The following is a 16,696-nucleotide window of genomic DNA, read 5'->3' as shown; positions in this document are numbered from 1 at the left end:
GGGGTGTGTGGGAGGCAACCAATCAATGATGTTTCTTTCTCATCAATGTTTCTATCTCTCTATCCTTCTCTTTCCTCTCCCTCTAAAAATCAATAAAAAACATTTAAAAAAATTAAAAATGATATTTTCCCTATATGTGTGTTAAAGTTTGCAATCTTGATACAATATATACACCCAGGCAAAAAACATCAAGAACCATGCCTATATGAATTCTTTTGATTTCACTCTTAGTTGTTTCTTTATTATCTCAATTATTTGCTTTGCTAGTGTGCACTACTTCCTGAGGCAGTAGCTATCTGTAGGAAAGAGAAGTGTGGAACGGAGACATGGGACTAACAGAAGAATAAGTCAACTAATGCCAATACCTGTTGGCATAAAGATTATTTTGAGTTGAAGACAATTGAGAACCAGCAGAAAAAGCTCTTTACTATCCCCTCCAAACTGCCTAAAATTAAGTATGAATTTCTCCTTTTGTAAAGGTGCTTCCAAACCAGGAAGGCAGCAACTCTTACAAACAATGTATCATCTGAGAAACTTTTATCAGCATAACAAGACATCCCTTATTTACCATATATTTCCTCCCCTCCCTTCTCTTCCATAACTTGCCTCCCCTTCCCAGAAGCCCAAACCCCTTTTTCTTGTTTAGCTTAAGATGATATACAGGCCTCAATCATCTGGCTGACTCCTTGAATATCATTTTTTGTGTGAAACTCCTGTGCATACATATGTAATTAATTTTTTATTTTATTTTGTTAATCCAGCTTTTTTCAATATAATTTGTGGGCCCAGCCCATGGAGAACGTTTTTCCTCCCCTACACTCCATCTCTCAGCCCCAGTGACCACTAATCTACTTTCTGGCTCTGTAGATTGGCCTATTCTGGTCTTTTCATCTAAATGGAATCATATGACACATGGCCTTTTGTGTCTGGCTTCGTTCACTGAGCATAATGTTTTTAAGATTCATCCATGTTGCAGCCTATATCAGTGCTTCACCCATTTTTATGGCTGAGTAATATTCCATTGTATGGATAGATCACATTTTATTTATTCATCAATCAATGGACATTGGGCAGTTTTTACCTTGGAGCTATTATGAATAATGCTGCTGTAAACATTTGTGTACAGCTTTTGTGTGGACATATGTTTTTAATTATCTTGAGTATATACTTAGGAGTGGAAATGCTGGGGCATTTGAATACTTTGTTTAACTTTTTGGGAACCACCAAACTGCTTTCCAAGAGGCTATTCCATTTTTCATCCCCACATCCTTGTCAGTTCTTGTTATTGTCCTGCTTTTTGATGAGAGCCATCCTAGTGGATGTGAGCAGTATATCCTTGTGTCAAATATCTTTTTTTTAATCTTTATTTTTCAGATTATAACAGATGTCCCTATTTTTCCCCCCATAGCTCCCCTCTACCCGGTTCCCACCCTACCCCAGGCCTTCACCACCCCACTGTCCGCATCTATAGGTACTGCATACATGCATATAAGATCTTTGTCCAATCTCTTCCCGCACCCCGCCCCCACACCTTCTTCCCCTTGAGAATTGTTAGTCCACTCCATTTCTATGCCCCTGATTCTATTACATTCACCAGTTTATTCTATTCATATTTTTTATTCATTTGATTTTTAGATTCACTTGTTGATAGATATGTATTTGTTGTCACTTTGTTGTTTATAATTTTTTATCTTCACCTTCTTCTCCTTCTTCTCCTTCTTCTCTTTCTTCTTCTTCTTCTTCTCCTTCTTCTTCTTCTTCTTCTTCTTCTTCTTCTTCTTCTTCTTCTTCTTCTTCTTCTTCTTCTTCCTTCTTCTTCTTCTTCTTCTTCTTCTTCTTCTTCTTCAAGAATACCCTTCAGCATTTCATATAATACTGGTTTGGTGGTGATGAACTCCTTTAGCTTTTTCTTGTCTGTGAAGCTCTTTATCTGACCTTCAATTCTAAATGATAGCTTTGCTGGGTAGAGTAATCTTGGTTTTAGGTTCTTGCTATTCATCACTTTGAACATTTCTTGTCACTCCCTTCTGGCCTGCATAGTTTCTGTTGAGAAATCAGCTGACAGTTATATGGGTACTCCCTCATAGGTAACTAACTGTTTTTCTCTTGCTGCTTTCAAGGTTCTCTTTTGGTCTTTTGCCCTTGGCATTTTAATTATGATGTGTCTTGGTGTGGTCCTCTTTGGATTCCTCTTGTTTGGGGTTCTCTATGCTTCCTGGACTTGTAAGCCTATTTTTTTCACCAGGTAGGGGAAGTTTTCTGTCATTATTTCTTCAAATAGGTTTTCAATATCTTGCTCTCTCTCTTCTTCTGGCACCACCATAATTTGGATGTTAGTATGCTTGAAGTTGTCCCAGAAGCTCCTTACACTATCTTCATATTTTTGGATTCTTTTTTCTTTTTGCTCTTCTGGTTGGGTGTTTTTTTTGCTTCCTTGTATTTCAAATCTTTGACTTGATTCTTGGGATCCTTTAGTCTGCTGTTGAATCTCTGTATATTATTCTTTATTTTAGTCAGTGTATGATTAATTTCTGACTGGTCCTTTTCCATTTTTTTGGCATTCTCACTAAGATCCTTGAAGGTCTCACTAAGTTCCTTGGAGGTTTCTAGAAGATTCTTGAGTAACCTTATAATGGTGGTTTTGAACTCTATATCCAGTAGTTTTCTTTCTTCCATTTCTTTCATTTGTAACATGTTTCTTTGTCTCCACATTTTGGCTGCTTCCCTGTGTTTGTTTCTATGTATTGAGTAGAGCCGCTATGTCTCCTTGAGATGGTAGAGTGGCCTTGTGTAGTAGGTCTTCTATAGGGCTCAGTGGCTCAGCTTCCCCAGTCACCTGAGTTGGGAGCTCTGGGTGCACCCCTTTGTGGGCTGTGGGCACAGTCTTGTTGTAGTTGAACTTTGATTGCTGTTGGTATCAATGGGAGGAATTGATCTCCAGGCCAATTGGCTGTGAGGACCAGCTGTGTCTACAATGGAAGAGCTGCTATGCAGGAGACACCCTTAGGGGGCAGGACTTGCTTCAGTGGGGCTTTGATACTCACTGAGTTTTCCCCTTGAGTGTGTCACTTATGGATGTGAAGAGTTGTAATCTGGTATGGTCTCACACTGACCACTGGATACACTGGCTCTTGGATCTCCAAGGAGTTGCAAAGTCAGCCACTGCCTGGGGCCACCCAGCAGGAGCTACAGAGAGATCTGCAGATTCCTCCTCTTTGTATCAGGTTTGGAAGTTCCCAGACGAGGCCCAGCTGTGAAGGAAGGTAGGCTGCTACTGGTGCTGGCCTTGGGCCTTCTTTTGATAGCTTGGGGCTCCCTGACCCAGCTGCAGCTTGTTTGACAGGTTTTAGACTGAGAAAGGACAGGACATTGATATGCAAAAGCCGTTGCGCACAGCTTGGGTGGGGTTGTAAATTGGGTAGGGCAGGGTCTCAAGGAATCTACAGCAATGGCTGCCAGTCAGCCCTGTACTGGGGAGGTCCCAGCACAGGAACAATGACCATTGAGAGAACCTCTGTCTGGAAGAAAGCCACCCCCGCGGTCCTGCCTTGATGCCAGACAGTCCAATTTCTCCCCATATATGTCTGGGTCCCCCAGCACTGGAGCTCAGAGCAAGCAGAAGCTTATATCTGCCTTCCAATTAAAAAAGTGGCACACCCAGATGCCAGCCCATTCCATGCCTCCGCACTTTCTACCAGTCTCAATGTGCTTTCTTCTTTACCTCTCTAGTTGTAGTACTTCCACTCAGCCAGCTTTCCCGCAGTTCTGGATGATAGTTGTTCTGTATTTTAGTTGTAATTTTGATGTGGTTGTGGGAGGCAGCAAGTACATGTGTTTACCTATGCGGCCAGCTTGATTCTCTCCCAAATATCCTTTTGAAGGTTTTGAATAACAAACTAACCTTTCAGGTGGTTTGCAGACATTTCTACGAGGCTCTTATAGTCTTAGCATTTCTTCATCATCCTTTTTTTTCCTTTTAGTTTAGTAATTTATTGCTAATGCACTTTTCATGACTCTAAAACACTTCTATTTAGACTTTTTAAGCTAGTGACTAATCATATGACTGTATATATGGAGTAATTTTAATTGCTTAATATATGGAGCTATTTATCTTTGAAAATCCCAAAATAAAATCACCACAGGCCCCTAGTGATTCTCTGGTGGCATGGGGTAATTTCTGTGTCCTGTCATACTCTGTATGACAGATGTATATCCAAACCTTATTCTGTTACTAACTTTACTTTTTAATTGAACTTTTACCCTTCATGCGCCAAGGGGCAGGTTAGATTGCTGGTTCTGAGTTAATTACAACTGCCATTATTTTTTATTTGCAGTGCCTGAGCAAGCAGTAAAACAGCAAGTTAAGTCGCATTTGCAGTGGGACCATGACTCAATTAGTGTTTTTGAATAATAGGCAATAGTAATTAAGGTCATGGTAATCACAGCAGCAGCATTTTGTGGTAGCTTGGCTCCAGCAAAGGCTGTTTCACAACACACCCAGGCAGGGGGTAAAGGGAGACAGAGTAAAACAGGTGGAGGTTCCTTCTTTCATGTCTCTTGCAAACTGGGCATGGAAATTCTTGAGAATATCTTAAGTAAATTTTTCACCATCTGTTTTTCAACTTCCATTTCAGAAATTCAAAATTCAACACAGAACTCATAGGGTCCAACAAAGTAATCTTTCAGTTCAGTTAACAACAGTTATGGAAAGCTGGGTTTCTGAGACTGAAAGCTATATGCAAGCATTATCATGTATCTGGATACCAGGGTATGCAGGGGGAGATTAATAGCCCTTTCAACTTGGCTTTGCAAACCCAAGCCTATAAAATTTCTCCCAGTTCAAGAGTGAATGTGCCCTTCTTAAGGATAAGATTGAGGGACAGCTTGGTCATGCGACTTGGGCGTGATTCCTCCGAGAGGAGTCCTGTTGAGCCATCTGGTTCTCATTTTAGATTTTAACTGAACATGTCACCATCTTTCCAGAGCTGTAGGTGCTTAGACTGTATGGGCCCTTTCCTCTAGCATGATGATTCTATTGGTGATAGAAAATCTCTGTCGGTATAGAGAAAAATCTTATCCAAAGGACAAAATGTTATGAATGTTAGGCTTAAGAAGGCTGATAAGAAAGGAGGCCCAGCCTGGCTGGTGTAGCTCAGTGGTTGAGCATTGACCTATGAACCAGGAGGTCACGGTTCAATGCCCAGTCAGGGCACATGCCTGGGTTGTGGGCTCAATCCCCAATAGGGGGCATGCAGGAGGCAGCCAATCAATGATTCTCTCTCATCATTGATGGTTTTATCTCTCTGTCTTCCTTACTCTCTGAAAACAATAAAAAAATTTTTTTAAAGAAAGAAGATTAATGTTCTGAGTGTTGTTAACATGGACATCAAACTATCCTTGAAAGTAAGGTTACTAGAGGAGAGAGGCTAAGTTTGAAGATGGACTGATTATGTCTGAGGGTTATGTCCTTTCTCCTATACCCCTTCTTTCTCACAGTTCTTGTCACCCAGAAGCCTTCTGGGCCTCAGGGCAATATAGTTGTTGGTCTAAGCACGCTTGTCTGGGCCATTTGTGGATACTTCTTCTTTAGTTGCAATGATTCTATTTGGAATCACGAGGACAATGAAAAGCCTCTGTGTCTCCTCAGAATTTATATGCTGAAATCCTAACCCCCAAAGATAATGGCACTAGGAAGTGGGGGCTTTAGGGAGGTGTTTAACTCATGAGGGTGGAGCCTTCATGAATGGGATGAGTGCCGTATGAAAGAGAATTCATACAGATTGCTAGCCTCTTTTACCAAGTGAGGACACAGGGAGGAGGGCCTTCACAGAACATGACCATGACTATGTCTGAGGGTCATGCCAAGATGGCTTTTTATAGCATCTCCAACTATCTTGCCTCAATATACATACTTCAAATCCCACTTCATTATGCCTTCTGTGACTTCCCTTTAATCCCAATAGCATACATGTGTATTAAGTATTGGGCTGTCTTAGTCCATGTAGGCTGCTGTAGGAAATGGGCCTCCATGATCCATCTCCAGCATGGTTGGCTTTTGATGGAAATGGTTGCTGAATTTTCCCAGGGCAAACAGAATGTAGGAAGAGGATGTAAGAGCAAGGAACTGTGGGCCAGCATCATGGTGGAAACCCCTGAGGTGCCTGCCTCAGCTAGACAAGGGGAGGTGGAGGCAACTAGAAAGGGCCTCAGCCCAATTTTTTTGAATGGTCCAATGGAAGACAGCAAGACCTAGGTGACCTATGAGGAAACAGGTGACCCCATAGTACTCAGCCAACGAGGAAAGGGAGGAGGGACTGAATAAATGGACTGTGATCACTGCCCCAGGTATGCCTATACAACCCGACAGATACCCGATCTCGAGAACTATTTTTTTTTTTTCGCTTAAAGTATTACAAAGGGTATTACATAAGTGTCCTTTTTTCCCCCCCCCCCCCACCCTTGACAAACCCCTACCCTCCCTTACCCCCCAGTGTCTTATGTCCATTAGTTATGCTTATATGCATGCATACAAGTCCTTCGGTTGATCTCTTACTGCCCTCCCTCCTGCCCCCCAACTCTCTCTGGCCTTCCCACTGCAGTTTGACAATCAGTTTGAGGCAGCTCTGCCTCTGTATCTATTATTGTTCAAAAGTTTGTAATGGTCTTTATTATCCATGAATGAGTGAGATCATGTGGTATTTTTCCTTCATTGACTGGCTTGTTTCACTTAGCATAAAGCTCTCCAGTTCCATCCATGATGTTGCAAATGGTAGGAGTTCCTTCTTTTTAACAGCAGCATAGTATTCCATCGTGTAGATGTACCACCGTTTTCTAATCCATTCATCTACTGATGGGCACTTAGGCTGTTTCCAGATCTTAGTTATGGTGAATTGTGCTGCTATGAACATACGGGTGAATATATCCTTTCTGATTGGTGTTTCTGGTTTCTTGGGATATATTCCTAGAAGTGGGATCACAGGGTCAAATGGGAGTTCCATTTTTAGTTTTTTGAGGAAACTCCATACTGTCTTCCATAGTGGCTGCACCAGTCTGCATTCCTACCAGCAGTGCACGAGTGTTCCTTTTTCTCCACATCCTCTCCAGCACTTGTTTGTTGATTTGTTGATGATAGCCATTCTGACAGGTGTGAGATGGTACCTCATTGTTGTTTTGATTTGCATTTCTCGGATGATTAGTGACTTTGAGCATGTTTTCATATGTCTCTTGGCTTTCTGAATGTCCTCTTTTGAAAGGTGTCTATTTAGATCCTTTGCCCATTTTTTGATTGGATTGTTTATCTTCTTTTTGTTAAGTTGTATGAGTTCCCTATAAATTTTGGAGATTAAGCCCTTATCAGATATGACGTTGGCAAATATGTTTTCCCACGCAGTGGGTTTTCTTGTTGTTTTGTTGATGGTTTCTTTTGCTGTGCAGAAGCTTTTTATTTTGATGTAGTCCCATTTGTTCATTTTCTCTTTAGTTTCAACTGCCCTAGGAGCTGTATCAGTGAAGAAATTGTTTTGGCATATGTCTGAGATTTTGTTGCCTTTGTATTCTTCTAGAATTTTTATGGTTTCCTGTCGTACATTTAAGTCCTTTATCCATTTTGAGTTTATTCTTGTGTATGGTGTAAGTTGGTGGTCTAGTTTCATTTTCTTGCATATGTCTGTCCAATTTTCCCAACACCATTTATTGAAGAGACTATCTTGGCTCCATTGTATGTTCATGCCTCCTTTGTCAAAAATTAATTGAGCATATTGGTTCGAGCTAATTTCTGGACTCTCTATTCTATTCCACTGATCTATATGTCTGTTCTTGTGCCAGTACCAGGCAGTTTTGAGAACAGTGGCTTTGTAATACAGCTTGATATCTGGCATTGAGATCCCACCTACTTTGTTCTTTCTCAGGATCGTTGCAGCTATTCGGGGTCTTTTTTTATTCCAGATGAATTTTTGGAGAGTTCGTTCTAGATCTGTGAAGAAGGCCATTGGTATTTTAATGGGAAGTGCGTTGAATGTATAGATTGCTTTGGGTAGTATGGACATTTTAATGATGTTGATTCTACCAATCCAAGAACATGGTATGTTCTTCCATCTGTTTATGTCTTCCTCTATCTCTTTTTTCAATGTCCTGTAGTTTTCTGAGTAGAGGTCTTTAACCTCTTTAGTTAAGTTTATTCCTAGGTATCTTAATTTTTTTGGTGCGATGGTAAATGGGATTGTTTTTCTGATCTCCCTTTCTGAAAGTTCACTATTGGTGTATAGAAATGCCTCAGATTTCTAGGGGTTAATTTTGTATCCTGCTACATTGCCAAATTCATGTATTAAGTCTAGTAGCTTTTGGATGGAGTCTCTAGGGTTTTGTATGTATAATATCATGTCATCTGCAAATAAGGACAGTTTTACTTCCTCTTTTCCAATTTGGATGCCTTTTATTTCTTCTTCTTGCCTAATTGCAATGGCTAATACTTCCAGTACTATGTTGAACAGGAGTGGTGAGAGTGGGCATCCCTGTCTTGTTCCTGTTCTTAGGGGAAATGGTGTTAGTTTTTGACCATTGAGTATGATGTTGGCTGTGGGCCTGTCATATATGGCTTTTATTCTGTTGAGGTATGATCCTTCTATTCCCACCTTTCTGAGAGTTTTTATCAAAAATGGGTGTTGGATTTTGTCGAATGCTTTTTCTGCATCAATTGATATGACCATGTGGTTTTTTTCTTTCAATTTGTTTATGTGATGTATCACATTTATTGAGTTACGGATGTTGTACCATCCTTGCATCTCTGGGATAAATCCTACTTGGTCATGGTGTATGATCCTTCTGATGTACTGCTGGATCCGATTTGCTAAGATTTTGTTGAGGATTTTGGCATCTATGTTCATGAGGGATATTGGCCTGTAATTCTCTTTCATTGTGATGTCTTTACCTGGTTTTGGTATTAGGGTGATGCTGGCTTCATAGAATGAGCTTGGAAGCGTTCCTTCCTCTTGAATTTTTTGTAGTAGTCTGAGGAGGGTAGGTTTTAGTTCTTCCTTGAATGTTTGGTAGAACTCCCCTGTGAAGCCATCTGGCCCTGGGCTTTTGTTTGCTGGAAGCTTTCTGATGACTGCTTCAATTTCTTCCATAGTTATTGGCCTATTGAGGTTTTTAGATTCTTCCTGATTGAGTTTTGGAATGTTGTATTTTTCTAGGAATTTGTCCATTTCCTCCAGGTTGTCTAGTTTGTTGGAGTAGAGTTGCCCGTAGTATTGTTTAACAATCATTTGTATTTCTGTGGGGTCTGTTGTTATTTCTCCTCTATCATTTCTGATTTGGTTTATTTGGGACCTCTCTCTTTGCTTCTTGGTGAGCCTGGCTAGGGGTTTGTCAATCTTGTTTATCCTTTCAAAGAACCAGCTCTTGGTTTCATTGATTTTCTGTATTGTTTTTTTGGTCTCTATTTCATTGATTTCTGCTCTAATCTTTATTATCTCCTTCCTTCTGCTCACTCTGGGATTTTCTTGTTGCTCTCTTTCTAATTCTTTGAGTTGTAGGGTTAGATGATTGACTACCATTTTTTCTTGTTTTTTGAGATAGGCCTGTAGAGCTATAAACTTTCCTCTAAGGACTGCTTTCATTGTGTCCCAGAGGTTTTGGATTGTTGTGTTTTCATTGTCATTAGTGTCCAGGATGTTTTTAATTTCTTCTTTGATGTCATTGGTAACCCAATCAATATTTAATAACATGCTATTCAGCTTCCAAGTGTTTGAGTATTTTGGGTTGTTTTTATTGTAGTTTATTTCTAACATTATGCCATCGTGGTCTGCGAAGAAGCTTTTTATGATTTCAATCTTCTTGAATTTGTGGAGACTTTGCTTGTGACCCAATATGTGGTCTATTTTTGAATATGTCCCATGAGCACCTGAGAGGAATGTATATTCCGCAGCTGTGGGGTGAAGTGTTCTGAAGATGTCAATTAAGTCCATCTGATCTAGTGAGTCATTTAGGATTGCTGTTTCTTTGCTGAGTTTTTGTCTAGCGGATTTATCCAGTGATGTCAGTGGTGTATTAAAGTCCCCTACTATGATTGTATTGTTGTCGATCTCTCCCCTGATATCTTCCAGAAGTTTTCTTATGTATGTGGGTGCTCCTGCATTGGGTGCATATATGTTTACCAGGGTTATATCTTCTTGTTGTATTGATCCCTTTAGTATTATGAAGTGGCCTTCCTTATCTCTGGTTATGGCCTTCACTTTGAGATGTATTTTGTCAGATATAAGTATTGCTACCCCAGCTTTCTTTTCCTTTCCATTTGCGTGAAAGATATTTTTCCATCCCTTCACTTTCAGTCTGTGTGAGTCCCTTCTAATGAGGTGGGTCTCTTGTAGACAGCAGATGTATGGGTCATGTTTTTTTATCCATTCAGCCACTCGATGTCTTTTGGTTGGAGCATTTAGTCCATTTACATTTAAAGTTATTATTGAAAGGTACTTGTTTGTAGCCATTTCTTTTTTTGTGTGTGTGTGTGGCTGTTTTCTTTCTGAGCTTGATATTTCTTCTTTTTACACCAGTCCCTTTAGCATTTCTTGCATGGCTGGCTTGGTGGTGATAAACTCCCTTAGCCCTTTTTTATCTGTGAAGCTTCTTATTTCCCCTTCAATTTTGAATGATAGCCTTGCTGGATAGAGTATTCTTGGATTCAGTCCTTTGCTTTGCATCACTTTGTAGATTTCCGTCCATTCTTTTCTGGCCTGATGTGTTTCTGTTGAGAAATCATTTGATAATCTAATGGGAGATCCCTTGTATGTAACTTTCCGTCTCTCTCTTGCAGCCTGTAAGATTCTCTCTTTATCCTGAACATTTGCCATGGTAATTATGATGTGTCTTGGTGTGGGTCTTTTCGGGTTCACCTTGTTTGGGACTCTCTGGGCTTGTGTGACTTTTTTCTTCCCCACCTCAGGGAAGTTTTCTGATATTATTTCTTCGAACAGGTTTTCTAATCCATGTTCATCTTTCTGTTGTTCTGGCACCCCTATTATTCGTATGTTGTTTCGTTTCATGTTGTCCCAAAGCTCCCTTAGGCTCTCCTCCTGTCTTTTAATTTTTTTCTCCATTTGCCGTACAGTTTGAGTGTGTTTTGCTTCCTTGTCTTCTAATTCACTAATTCGGTCCTCCGCTTCTCCCAGTCTACTGTTGATACTTTCAATGGAGTTTTTTATTGAAGCTATGTCACTCTTCATTTCTTCTTGGGACTTACTTAAGTTGTTGATTTTTTAATCTGTTTCTTCTAGCTTCTTGCATAAGTAGTTGAGTTTTTCATCTGTTTCTTCTTGCTTCTTGAACATCTGGTGCATGTACTCTAGGAACCTTATTCTGAATTCTTTTTCCGTCATGTTGCATATCTCTGTCTCACTTAGCTGCTTTTCTGGCGAGTCCTCCTTTTCTTTCCTTTGGGGGTTTCTTTGCCTACCCATGTTTGATCTCGCTGACATATGTAGATGTTGAGATGTTCAGTGGCTGCTCCCTGGGTGGCAGGGGCTCCTTGGGTTGTGGTTGCTGCTCAGACGGTTGCGGTAGCAGCTGCTTTCCAGTTGGCAGCAGCTCCTCTGGTGGGTGTTGTTCACAGCTGTGTTGGCTCTTCTGGCTGGTGGGGGGAGGCTTCACGTACAGCTGCTGTTCCACAGACAGAGGGTGTGGTGATCAGGAGGTTGTGGTGATCAGGAGGCTGCGGTGATCAGGGGGCTGCTGTTGCTTGGATCTGCGGTCTGGGAAACGCTCCTCTCTTACCAGCACTGCATGATCTGGGAAACACTCCTTTCTTATGGGCACTGCATGGTCTGATCAGTTCCTCAGGATGCCCCCTTTAGTCTCAGTTCTCCGCAATCACAAAATCCAAATCTCAAATCTCCTGGCGCCAGCAAACCCGCGGAACTCCTTACCCTGGTCAGGGTCTGTGTCTGTCCCAAGAGACGCGGCTGTCTGCCATGCGGTCTCCCTCCGACCCTCTGGGCTCAGGTCTGGCAAACTTTCCTGCCCAGATCCCTGGTTTTTAACCTTTCCAGGGGAGGTCTGCCCTTCCCGGCTGCAAACCGTCTCACCAGCTGAGTAAATTTGCCAATTCGGGGTGGGTGTTATTAGTTTCAGCTGCTTACTCCGTTTGCTCCGGGACAAGACCTGGGACGCGTCTGCCTATATCGCCGCCATCTTCTCCTGCCTCGAGAACTATTAAAAGTCTTGTTTTCACCATACTCTGTCTCCGAGTTGTTATTTGAATTCAGACAGGTGAGCATTTCTCACAGATGCTATAACAAAATACTACAGAAACTGATGACTAAAACAACAGAAATCTTTGTCTCACAGTTCTGGAGGCTGGACGGCTAAGATCAAGGTGCCTTCAGGGTGGTTTCTGGTGAGATCACTCATCCTGGCTTGCAAATAGCCACCTTCTCATTATTTGTTCATATGGCTTTTCCTCTGTGCTTGCATGTTCGAAGGAGGAAGGAGAGAAGAGAGATCTCTGGTTTTTCTTCTTATGGGGGACACCGGTCCTTAGGATTAGGGACCCACCTTTCTTACCTCATTTGACCCTAATTACTTCTCTAAAGTTCCTATTTCCAAATATAGCCACACTGGGGACTGGAGCTTCAATGTATGAATTTTGGGGGTAACAATTCAGTTCATAACAACAAATAACTCAATTTAAAGGTCAACCAGCACTTATCATCCCAGAACCAGCCTTTACTTATTCTAATTTTTCTAATTCTTTCTCATTGGTTTTACCCATTATTTTACAGCCCCTAATTCATTGAAGAAAGGAAGAGGTGGGTCTTACTTTGGTGATTCTTTGTGTTTTATAGTAACACAAAATGGTGAGATAATTTCTCTACCATCCCTGCTTTTATTGAACACAAAGGCTTAAAGTTTAATTAAGGAAAAGGCCTCTAAATTATTTTGATTGGCCATCCTTATCATATATTTTTTGTGTATATACCCCTGACATTTGTTTATTCATTTATTTATAAACTAGAAGCCCGGTGCACAAAAATTTGTGCACTTGGGGGGGTTCCCTCAGCCCAGCCTGCGCCCATTTGCAGTCCAGGACCCCTTGAGGGATGTGCACCTGTCAACTTAGGCCCACTCCCCAGGGGACCAGGCCTAAGCTTGCAGTCAGACATCCTTCTGGCAGCCAGGGAGCCCTCGGGGGATGTCTGACTAAAGGCTTAGGCCCCCAAGGGAACTGTGATGAGGAAGCTGGGTTGACAGAGGAGCCACGCTGTCCAGCCCCGCCGCCCTGGGTCGGGTCGCACACAGGATGCCCGCCACCCTGGGTCGCAGATAGCAGGCCCAGATGGCAACAGGGCAGGCGGGATGGCGCTGTCCCGCCCACCACCCCGGGTGGCAAATAACAGGCCCAGATGGCGGTGGGTCAGGCGGGATGGTGCTGACCCGCCCTGCCTGCAGTATGCAAATTAGCCGCCATCTTTGTTGGTGGTTAATTTGCATATCATGCTGATTAGCCAATGGGAGGCGTAGCGAAGGTACAGTCAATCACCTGTTTGTCTATTATTAGATAGGATTACATATATACATATATATGCTATATATGTGCTATATAATATTGTAAGATATACATAAAATATTTAAAAATAAATAAAATAAAAACTTTTAACTTAAAAATAAAGAATTTGAAGCAAATTTATATAATTGCTTCCTACACTTTACTTTAGAGATCACTGCTTGAGGGTCAGGATGTAATAGGAATAAAAGCAATGAATTTGGAAGCACTAATTTTAGATCCTGGCCTTCCACTTTATCTATCCATTGTATTATCTCCTCTGAGTTGCTGAGTTTTAGCAAAATAAAAAGACCTAGGAATCCCAAGGTAGCTCCAACAGGCTAAGATTCCTGGCAGATGAATATACAAAGAATAGTGTGTCTTCCAATGGAGGGAGGTAGGAAGGGGAAAGAAAGAGGGCCAGGGTTTTGATTTTTACCTTTAAAGGGCTTTACTTAGCAATCAAGGCCAAAGCTTGCCCTTTAGTTATGAAAATTTCATAGTATTTCCTTGTTGTTACTGGCATTAAGGACTGTTAGAAGAAGAACCATACATTTTATTTACTTGCAAATGAATCCAGGCTCCAGTGGATTGAGGATGCAAACATAGCCTGTGGTCTAGTCACTTAGATGTGAATTAAAACACCTTCCCTGGGGTACGAGGATTTCACCTCTGAGGAGCCCTGGGGGGAAGAAAGGAAAAAAGGCTGGGCCTCCAGAGAGAAGCATCTATTATTATGCTAATGTTACTGAGCAGGCATGAGCATTTTGTTCTCTATGGCTTCCCTTTTGTCATATTTTGGATGCTTGTGACTGGATCACAGGAAAGACCCAGGTAGGTTCTTACTCTGAACTTTTTAAGAATAATTTCTCAAAAAAGGATAAAATCAGAAATTTCATACAGGTATAAAAATGAACACATGCTAAAGATTTTATTTTACTCATACTGATGTTATAACTAGATCAATGGAAATGTAAAACAACAACAACAAAAAAGCAGCAATCTATGGGATACAGGAATGTTGAAATGAATGTGTAAGAGCACCCCAACACAGTGTTTGCATTAAGAGAGGGAAGTCAATGGAACCTCTAGGGATAGGACAAAATGTACATGTCTATAGCTAAGAATTATTTTACATTGCTATCAGTTACATACAACTCATAGGGTTGTAAAATAGCTTTCATGCAATCATATAACTGAGAAGTCTTCTAAAGTCTAGGCAAAGCAGAGTGGTCCATGAAGTCCGAAAGGTTGGTGACTGATAGATCCTCCCTTCCCCCAACTGGTGAGTGGAGAATGACGTAACCTGCAGCCCGGAAATACCTGAGTGATTAACTATGTACCTTATATGGACTATACATTGGACCACCAATCCACACCTGCCAAATACCCTAAGCCCTTATTCCTATATGGACAATACAGTAAATCACCAATCAGTGTGCACCAAGTACACTAAGCCCCCACCCCTTCCCATTCCGCCCCTTAAAAGGCGTGCCCACCTCTGCATGTGCTGCTATCCTCCCTTTGTGAGACAGCCCTGCAGGTCCTTCTCCTCTAATAAAGCCTGTAGTCCTGGTTTTTGGCCTCCGTCTGATCTTTTAGTGACTGCTGGGTTATAGCATCGTCCTGATAGGCCAAGGTTGTGGGTTCAATTCCCCTTCCCCAATCAGGGCACACACGAGACTCAACCAATGAATACATAAATAAATGGAACAACAAATATCTCCCCGCCCCCCCCTTCTCTCTCTCTCTCTCAAAAAAATCAGAGAACATAACTTTGGGTGAGGATTTTTTTTAAAATGCTGTAGCCTGGCAGGTGTGGCTCGATGGCAGAGTGTCAACCTATGAACCAGGAGGTCATGGTTTGATTCCCATTCAGGGCACATGCCCTAGTTGCAGGCTCAACCCACAGTAGGGGATGTGCTGGAGGCAGTTGCTCTCTTTCATTATTGATGTTTCTATCTCTTTCTCCCTCTCCCTTCCTCTCTGAAATAAATTAAAATTATAAATATATATATATATATATATGTATGTATATGTATTGATACATGTATTGCTCTAAATAAAGAGATTCCAATCAACAAACTGTTTTTCTAGGAAAAATTGATAGTTTTTTCCTCCTTCTTTATTTTAGCATTGATGTTTTCACTATGGATTCAATTCATGCCACAAGAGGCAGGATATGCTTTGATTCTGTCAAATGCAAGTCTTGTTGGGAACAGAAAATAAAATTGGGTACTAAAAAGGTGTCAATACCTTAATGGATGAGAAATGAATAAGTTCTTCTAGTGTAGGTACCATGTCTTAGTCATCTTAATGCCCATTGGTATGACAAGCCCAGTCATTTGGACATGGTAGATGACTGATAAAGGTTTACTGAGCTGAATTATTGAAGACAAGTGAATCTTGGTATTAGATATGGGGTCTTGATCATTTCAGACACTTGTCAAGGACATCCAGAAGTCTTTCTTGGGATTGTGTATTCCATCACATTTTTAACTGTATTCCTAAAAGTTTGTACATGCTTATTTATTCAACACTAGAGGCCTGATGCATGAAATTCATGCAAGGGGCTGGGCCCTTGTAGCTGCTGGGGCTTGCCTATGCCTTGCAGCCCTGGCTTTGTCGGGAAGGTCGTCCGGAAGGTCGTTCAGCTGTCCCGTCTAATTAGCATATTATACTTTTATTATTATAGATGACATAAAATCCAAGGATATACCTCATTTATCTTCTGCTATCCAAATTAGACTTAAGGGAAGATTACTCAGCTAACTCCTTTTTTTTTTTTTATCCTCACTCGAGGATATTTTTCCCATTGATTTTCAAAGAGAGTAGAAGGAAGGGGGTAGGGAGAGAGAGAGAGAAACATCAAGGTGAGAGAGACACATCGATTATTGCCTCCAGATCATGCCCCAACCATGCCAGGGATTGAACCTACAACCAAGGTACATGCCCTTGACTGGGAATTGAGCCTGAGGTCCTTTGGGTCCAAGGGCTGGTGTTCTAACCACTGAGCAACCGGCCAGCTTACTTTATTATTAATAAGTAACTTACATATTCAGAAAAGAGACTTAGATACTGGGGTGGAAGAGGACTAGTTCAAACCAGGTAGACTTCTAACATCTTAGTGTGTACCGAGTATTCTAAACAGTTTGCATTAGC

Source organism: Myotis yumanensis, unplaced genomic scaffold, assembly GCF_028538775.1.
Source record: "Myotis yumanensis isolate MYYU_CA2020_CCGP unplaced genomic scaffold, mMyoYum1.0.hap1 SCAF_7, whole genome shotgun sequence".
In the NCBI taxonomy this organism is placed as follows: Eukaryota; Metazoa; Chordata; class Mammalia; order Chiroptera; family Vespertilionidae; genus Myotis; species Myotis yumanensis.
This window is presented reverse-complemented; position numbering follows the sequence as displayed.